The sequence below is a fragment of the Kryptolebias marmoratus genome, linkage group LG1 (assembly GCF_001649575.2).
Source record: "Kryptolebias marmoratus isolate JLee-2015 linkage group LG1, ASM164957v2, whole genome shotgun sequence".
In the NCBI taxonomy this organism is placed as follows: domain Eukaryota; kingdom Metazoa; phylum Chordata; class Actinopteri; order Cyprinodontiformes; family Rivulidae; genus Kryptolebias; species Kryptolebias marmoratus.
The window spans coordinates 12,202,568-12,212,272 of NC_051430.1; positions in this window are offsets into that span (position 1 = coordinate 12,202,568).

Consider the following 9,705-nt stretch of genomic DNA (forward strand, 5'->3'; position numbering starts at 1 on the left):
CCCCCCCCCCCCCCCCCCCCCCGAAAAACCTTTCATAATCAGAGCTGAAACAAAGAAGAGGAAGAACGCACATCCGTAACAGCTCAAGACTGTTTCAAGGACAAGTTTCCAAATGGAGCGCGCCGATATTGCTGTGCAAAATCAAGAGTGCAAACGTAGCCTTATGTGGTGGCCTAAAAAGCCCGCAGACACTCAGCCAAATTATGATCTCAACACTGTAGGAAAAGGAGCAGCCTGTGCTGAGAGGATACTGAGTGCACATGTGTTTGTTCAGAAGTGTGGGGTTATTAAGCTCGTCTTGTTTTCTGATGTGGTCCAAGAAATGCCTCACTGCTGCACTGAAGCCATGTTTAGGTTATAGCAGTAAACATTTTGTAGCCAGATTTCTCCACGTTGTGCGACTCGTGGTTTAAGCCCCTTATTAAAATCTCTCCCTACGTATCTACTCATTAAGTAGAGAGCTTGAAATCCCATTACATCACTGACAGCTGCAGAATTCAACAAGCTGAGGGATTAGATTACAATTTTCGCATCAATAACGAACAGGATAATGTGAAGCGATTATCTGAGTCTCAAGTCAAACGGGTGAAACAGAAATAATGCTTTACCTTGGCAGCTGAATCACCACACAACACAGTTCGAGGCACATTATCTCATGCAATGGAAAAGCAATTCCTGTTTTTGTGGTTGGTTTGGTTTTCTCCTGTGAGACTGGGGTCTATCATTGAAGTAAGGGCAGGGAGCGTGCTTTAATCTGGAAAATATTATCAGGGGTGGAAGAACATGGGAAACAATAACAGCAGGAGGACTCCTCTTCCATCCTCTGGGTTCTGTGATTTGGAGATATGCTTTAGTCTGCAGTTTCAGCTCACCACAGCTACCCGCTCAGCCCCCGTGCTTTCCTACTCTTTTTCCATCTCCCTCTAAAGTGGCCTTTTGTCCTGGCCAACGCATGAGGTGGATTGGCTGGAGCCGAAATCCCAAAGGTAGCGCATTCTGTCGAGTTAGTCTTCACTTTAATACGCTGCACTTTCTCCAGATCGTCTGAAAGCTTTTTACGTTTAACTCCGGTTTAAGTTGTCAAGAAACTCTACAGCCCAAGTTGAAATGTCGAGGAAGACACTGGTGTGCCAGCGCCGCGTGGAAAGCTTCCCGTGCTCATTCAAGTACTTGTTCTTCACACATGGAGAAGTAATCATAACAAATGGTGCAAGTTGTTCTTCCTTCAAAGCAAAATGATTCCCTTCTGGTTTTGACATGGAGACGGCCAAAGCTTTCCGGCTCCTGATTAACTACTGTTTTCACAGAGGAAACCATAACAAATGATTCGCAAGCTGACGTCTAACAAAAATCACCTCAGGGAAGGTAAACTAAAAAAAAAAAAAAAAAATCTAATCCACGTTTGCTTCCTGCGGGGTTGTGTTACGTAAAAAAAATCACGATAAGGTAGGTCTACTGAGAGAGGAAGAAGATGCAGTTACGCTTTTGAGCTGGATGTCGCAAGACAAATGACTCAATAGTTTGGATAGTTAGAGATATGAATCAAAATAGAAAAAAAGCACATGCAGATCATAGGATTTGAATTTCAATGCAAACCTACACGTGAGTTTGCTTTTAGCCAATTTTCCCCAAACACAGCTCTGGCTGATTATTTAATAAAGGATAAAAAAGTCAAAGTCAGTCTGCAGCTTCAAACCATATAAGCCATATTTCAGTATGCAGGCCAGTGATAGACGATCCACACATTCAGGCATCTTTTGTATATCAAAGTTTTCTAATTAATAATACAACCATACCCGTGAACATTTGTTTAATTTAAAAGACGTCTAAGCAACATCTAAAAACCCCCAGAAGTCTAGGCTAAAAGTGGACTAAAGATGGTTTCAAATTGAAAGTTTAGAAGTCGTGTAAGTCGAGACTCAGATGTCAAATAGATGTCTAAATTTAAATGACGTTGGCAAGACTAAAGAGTGCCACGGATCAACCTCATCATCTCTATTCACATCACAGTGAGCTAACCAGCCACCAAATGAAAATTGTTCCCAGAATATGCATCTATGAAGTGTCTGTGTGTGTGGCAGTTCTGGTTGGCAGTTATGACTCATGCCAATTTTTTTTTTTTTTTTCAAAAATGAAGTTATTTTGTTCTCTTTTGTTGTCCTAGAGGCATCTTGTTGTACAGCATAAAGTTTCTACGGCACATTAGATCAAATGACATCTTGTTTCACATTTTCATCTGACGGTGCTACCTCAAAAATATATACATATGTCTAACATAAATATGTCTTCATATTATTCACTATTTTCTCCCTTCTCAGCTGTCAACTTTTTTTTTTTTTTACATTTTTTTGTACACTTTAGTGTTGAAAAGTGGGTGAAATGAGTTCTTAGCTCCTCAGACGGCAAACAGAGCTTTTGAGCTTGCGTCTTAGTCACTGTTTGTGCTTTGAGTTGGGTTATACAGTTTAAATGTTTTCAATTGTTTATGTGGGACATATAACTGAATTTATAAGGACCAAACTGCTAGAGCTAAATGTCTAAACTCAGATGGAAATATTCCGGTCTAAATGGGAACCACGTGTATTTATTATTGAACTGCATCTAAATAAGGGTTACTTGTAGACCCAGTGTTGAAATTGCGTCGATTGCCCTGTAGGTTGTTACAATAATTCACCATAATAACAAGAGGCTGTATGTAAGTAGAGTACACTAAATTTAAGGTTATTACTTAAACCATTTAACTATAAATACTCTGAATGGCTTCACATTAACTTCTCATATTTACACACACTGCACTTGAATTCTCTGATCCGTAATACTTTATAAAAACATTTTTACAACTATGTTTAACAGGATTTGTATTTGTTACCAAGCGTACTTGAAGTGAGTCAAAGTTGAGTATTTTTGGAAATAAGCTTATTTATTTTGTGGCTGGAAGACAGACGACTTTCACCCCAACCGGATGAGGCAGACGGCCACCTACCCCGAGTCTAGTCCTGTCTGACATTTTCCCCTCCCCGCTGTTACCACATGTTCATTTAAGTGGGATTGTTCGGTTTCTGTGTGTAACACTGGATAATCTTCATGAGGTAGATTTTACCACTGCTATCATTGACTCTTTTGAAATTTATTTTGCTCTAAACTGTGCAGAACCTTTGGCGGGTCATTTTCAGCCATTAGAAATCAGCCCAAACGGCTCCTGTTGATGGTGTGTTTATGTGATCTCCATCAGTCTGTTCAATCGGGACCTTTTATGTAACCGTATTATACTTGCCATGTGTTTGCATACAGGTGGTGACTAATCCCTTGTAAGAAGATGCGACGAACCAGAAAAGAGGGAGGAAAAAAAAGGCCATGGTGTAATTGTAGTGGAGGCTGATTCTGTAACTTCAAGCACATTTTAAGTCCCATTTATCCTTTCATAACATTTTTGTACTGTATGTTCTTTTAACACTGTGCTTTTCTGGTATATTTCGATCAAATTTTACTAATTTTGTCAGCTTTTAGAGAACTGGAAGTGTCTGATTTCACAGGCTGTTAAGGCCATACAATAGAAACATTAGTCATGGTCGGGACAGTGGCAGGAACTCACAGTGATGGTCAATTTTCTGTGTATCCTCTTATTTGGAAACCAGGAACTGATTACAGCCACCGGCCTTCAGCAGTCACAAGTTTTTAAAACAACTGTTTGTGAAATGCAACACTTTCAAAGTCTGACTAAGACACTTCATGTAAGTTTTTCCCTATATATATATATATATATATATATATATATATATATATATATATATATTTACCTTAAGTCAACATGCAAAACTGTGAAGACTAAAAAGAAAATATGTATATATATGTATATATCTAAAAGCCTGCAATAACTTTTAATTGAGAAATGATTTGGAGCCCATTGGCAGAACTTCTGATTGCTCTAACACATTTAGACTCATACCAGGATTGCCAAGAATTTAATATTTTCAGCAGGGTCAATATTTATGGCAGGGTCATGCAAACAGACATGCTTTGTTGAAACACAGAAATGGAAAAGGCCACACTTGACTGAATTTGGGCACATAAACCGAAGCCAGAATTCCCTGAGAGTTTCAAGTCAATGGCTCCCTCTAGGAAACTTGCTCATTAGGGAAGATTTTTAAATAAAACACACACACACACAAAATGGATTCAACTTAGAATAAAATACACGAGTCATGGATCTTTTTTAATTTGTCAGTTTTGCTCATTCATTAGGTCAAATGTTTTAAGGTGCCAGATATTGAATATGCTAAGGCAAAAAACAAGAGCCCCACCATGCTTTTTACTTTTAAACCAGTAAATGGAATGTTATAGTTTAAGGCCAGGCTACAGTGGCTTACATTTGATGGTAGTAAAAGTACACAAACTGAGCCACGCCACCTGATTGAACAGTGCAGCTGTGCAACGAGACAGTACACGCTACTGACTGGATGGCAGAGACCGGCTGAATAAGTGTTTGGGTAAGCTTGTGAATTGAATGAGCCGAGTGTTTTGCCATTCACAAACGTCTCAGACTAAGCTTTCAGAAATCTGAACTCTGCTACTGGCAGCTTCCACTGATGACAGAGCTACACTTGTTTACAATACAAACTTTAGGACTCTGCATGGGCCTTTGACAGGCCACCAGGCTGCAGCTCTTCACATACAGCATCCACAGACAATGAGTGCTATTATCCCATCCCAGGAGAGCAGGTTACACATTATTAGTTGTTCTAGTATAACACAGGAGTTTTATTTATTCTTCTATATTACTTCTATGAAGTCACAACCCCTGTGTTTTTTTTTGGATTCTTTCAAAATGATGTAAACAGCAACACTTGTTTAAAACAAGCTATTAATTGAACGTTGATTGTTGAATTTCATGATGTCTAAAGTCATATTTAGGTTTCTAACAAAGATTAATATGACGTTAAAGCCTCCGAATATTTGTATCTCAACTTCAAGTGGGTTGGTCACATATGTCAAGAAGTTCTTAAAGTTATTTGCAGTTAAGATATTGTTGGCAATAAACTGTTTAATCACTATGAGTTATGATGAGTTGAGTTTAAGACAAGGCCACACATGCTGCTCGAGCTTTCAACTTCAGGCTTATGAAGTCTGGACGAAACCCTGTTCCTCTGGATTTTCACACGTTGCACATTTACTGGTCTCATTTGGTTGGTGGTTTCTGCAACCATTGGGGTGAGCTTGACAAAATCCTGAGCCAGCCCCATTCTTTCCACTCAGATCATAAAACTCCAAATTTTTCTCCCGACAGAACAGCCCTTGTAGGTCCAGCCATCAAGCACAATGAATGCTACACAGCAAGGACGTGGATAATTGAGCAAACTTTTTCCAAACACGTCACAGATAAAATACATAAATTTTTTTTGACAGTATTTTCTGATTTACTCTAAAGCCTGAAACACAGGAGAAGAGGCCTCTTCCAGCAACATCAAACAAAAGTGGCTTTTTCAGTCAAACAGACAAAAAGTATGAATTGTCCATCAAGGCTGGGGATGTTCTGGTCCAATCAAGCTCAGGAAAGACTCTTACTGGGTACAAAAGCGGAGCTATGTGACCAAAGGACCGTAATGCCAATAAGGAGAATTTCAATCCACATTAAGAATCACCATTATGATTACTCTGAATTATATGAACCTGATTTAAACAATTATATTCATTTAGGAATAACATACTGAAGCTAGAATTAACCTTTTTTATGATCTGAAGGAAGTTTGATTAGAAATGTGTTTAAAACATAGGAATCTTTTGAACAGGATGTTTGGAGTTAGGATCTAAGTTTAAGGTTTACACACACAAGAATTTATTTTTGATAAGCATTTTCACTTTGGAATTTGGGTCAGATAAATGTTAATAATTCTCCCAGACTGTCAAATTAGTTTAAGGAAGGGTAAGATGAGAAGTAAAATGTTTTATTTATCAACTTGCATCAGCGTAATATGTCATAACCAGACCAACGTTGCTTTTCTTATCACAAGGGAGGAAACTTTGAGGTGCCTTACTGTGGTACAGCTGGACTGGGGTGGGCCTTCCCCGGAAACTATGGTGTGCCGGTTGAGTGTTCCTGACCAGGACCGTGGAAGGATGGGATTAACCTGCGAGTCAAATGAGGGTCAGCTGAGGTCAACAGCTTGTTTGACAGGTCACCCAGAAGGGTTGAAGTGACAGCTTCTGAGTGCTCTGGAGCTTTTCAGCTGATGTAGTTGGAAGGTGACACAGCAGCTACGAGCGATCCTTTTCCTGAACTTATGTCTTAAAGTTACATATGGTTCCTAACTTTAGGTTAACAAAAAAAGGCCAGCACATGTAGACAACAACAGACTGAAAACAACGAGTGGAGCCAAGGTTTCTCTCCAGTTGAAACGAGATGTCAAAACATAGACACTCAGTTTCCTGACGAGGTCAGAAACCTTGAGGTCTGCACAGTCGCAGCTTAAGTCTTCCTGTTCAAAAGAGGTTCTGCTGACAATATCTCCTGTAACTACAAAAATAAATCAAATTTGTTCAACTAGTTGACTAACCTATTAGATAAATGCACGCATAAAAGTCATCAACATTCATTTTTCACATTTCAAAAGATTTAACAATCAAATGAACAGATTTTGTCTCTGGATAAATCATGTTTTTATCTTAGAGTCTTAGAAAATAATCTAACTCTACTGATAAGCCTCAGAGAATAGCTAACCCAAACAATACTAAGGACTCTGTCATAGCAAAAAGATCTTTTACAGAAAACAGTTGCTGGAAAGATGAGTCCAGGTCAGAGGTCAAAAAGAGACTGGGGTCCCTTTATCCTACACAATTCCTTTTTATTGTGTTTCTGATTGGGAAATCCAGTGAATATCTCATAAAAAGATTTGAATATATTCCTTGGCGAGCTATTTTATTATTCACTGAGGAATTCTTACATCCAGTTGGTTCAAGCTTAAAATGCTGTTGTATTTTTTCCTGTAGGTATTGCTGTTGCTGTCAAAACAGCTGCACATGGAAAAAAACAACATAAGGGCACATTAGGTTGCAAGTCACATTGTATCATCTTGTTTATATTTTAACATGTGAGTCATAGAAATAAATTGTTGCCTCAAGTGGTACAAACAGTGTTATTGCTCTGTGAGCATGTTTTGTAAGTTGTTGGCAAAATTCACAATTAAATTTTAGTGGTTAGAGAAAAAAAACGTTATGTAACTCTAAACTGAACATGTTCTTTAATGAGTCTGATATTTACAGTAAAATAGTTGAACCTCACACTCAATACACAGGGTTTTCTGCTTCTAAACGAGTCAGGTCTTCTAACATATTCACGTATGAACCAGGAGACCATCTGTGAAGCATTTTCAAGCTGAAGCTGATTTGCACAATCTCCCCCATGTGGTGCTAGCAGCTTTAAAATACACCCAATGGTTACCATTTCAATATGGGAATAACATTTCCCCCTGACATTTTTATGACCCGGTGTTCCTCCGCGTGCTGAGGATTAAAGGATGGAAAGAGAACTAATCACTTCACCAACACTGTGGCTTTGGATGACACTCAACAGGTCACTCAAAACACTGTCCCTCACCCACAATTCAGCAAATGAAACGTACAAAAGCTCAGGCTTAATCACATCTTCTTTGATCAAACGTTGCTTTAAAGGATTATATTGTTCAATGAGCAACCAGTCCTTTAATCCTGCTCAATCTTGGATGTCATGACATTACTTTGTCCACTTCTTGTCGATCTACAATCATCTGCCTGGAATTTTTGTTCGGTAAAGCCAATTGTACATTCTTCGGGCATCCTCAAGAGGAACGTTGAAACGGTTCCATTCACTAAAAACTGAACTGACAACCGAACAAAAACCAGCTGTCTGTTTTTAAATACTGAATCACGTATAATCTGTACGAAAAAAAAAAAAAAGAGTCATAACTGGAAAATTAAAACAGGCTCTTATGTAATATCCCATGGACTGCAGTGGTCACAGCGGTTATGAGGTTGTTTGTTACAGACATGAAAAACTGCACTTAGCGGCGACTTGCATCATTAGCTCATCATAGTTTTTAGGCTTTTCAAAACGAGACACTGAGGACACAACATCACCTGAGAACAAAGAGATAAAAGACAACTTTTTGCCTCTTTTCTAGTCTCACTAGATGTGGTTAACCCTCAAACATTTCCTCAAATTTATATTATCAAAGAAAACACAACGGTGTAAAATTATCATAATCAAATGGAAAATATTTCTTGCACGGTACACAAGTAGCACCCCACAAGTAGCTGCACATAAACTTAAGCACAAAAAAATGCTTTACTTTTTAGTCTGTTTGTATGTTCGCCATCACGATTGTGTAAAAATTACAAGGCTTTGCCTCATAAATTTTGGTACAGATTTGGACCATTTTCTCTAAAACTACTGAGTACATCCAGCTGGCGTCAAGCCTATTTGCTGTCTCTAACTGCCTGTCTCTTTAAGTAATATGTTCAGCTGAAATACATCATCTGTAAACATGCAACCCACTTCTACGCCTTTATTTAAGAAAAAAAACAACCTACTCTTTTTGAGTACAAACAAGTAACGGAAATGCCTGTTATATAACTTTTAAGCAAGAGTGATGTAGCAGAAACTGCTCATTTCCTCCTTGTTGTTTTTTTTATATGCAACACAACAGTTAAAGAGTTTATACTATTCAGTAGTAAACACATACGTTAGTCCCCATCTGTAACATATTGTAAGTTTATACTTCATAAGGGAGAATGGCACATCCTGTGGATTGTAAAACTACTTCCCGAGCAAAACGCTTGATTTTTATTTAGCAGAAAGCCACATTAAAACACAGAAGTGAGTGTCTGCGTAAACCCTCCACTCGTACTGAGTAATAAACCAGAGCATGAAAAGATGACTAATTTCTAGGTGTGGCAGTGTGAAATAATCAAAGTTTTATTTGTCAAATCCAAAAAAAAACTCATCTGGTGCTACAATCTGTTGCTACTACAAACTGGACCAAAGTTTTTTTTAATTTCAACAACAACAAAGCAGCTTGACACAACTTAAGAAGTTATTTTATTAGCTGCTAGAATTCTTTAGTAATTTAGCTTTTCGGTGTTTCTATTGCCTGGACACAGAATTTAAAAAAAGCAAAAATACAAAAAAAAAAAAAAAAACCCAACTAGCCAACAGTTACGAGGGAAAACAAACAAAACAAAAGGAAAAAAAAAACTTATTAAAAACAGAAAGACTAAAGAACAGACAACAGCATCAAAGGCCAAGAGTTTGCGTGAGAAATTTGTTGATCGCTGGCATTGCTGTCAATGCTCCACATTCTCACTGATGTGTTCATATCCTCTTATCCGCCGAAACACATGGACGCTGCTCTGTGCGGCATTGTTTTTAAAACTAATGATGCAATCACCTTTTAGCAGATTTTAGATCAACATGCAGACCTCCAGCCTGTTTCAGACATCTCACTTCCAGCCTATAAACCCGGGTCAGCAGTCACAGAACCGAAACCAGGTCTCAGTCAAATGCTTCCATCTGTCAGTCGCTTTCCTTCCCTCACTCAGGGCAGAGTGGACCAATTAGGATCTGATCAGTGTAACGCCTCTGTCCACAACCAGAACAAACACAAGAAACATGCAACCTTTGCCAGAAATAGTGGTGGTGGTGAACCAGTGGCAAGGGGGCGGGGGCGGAGGGGT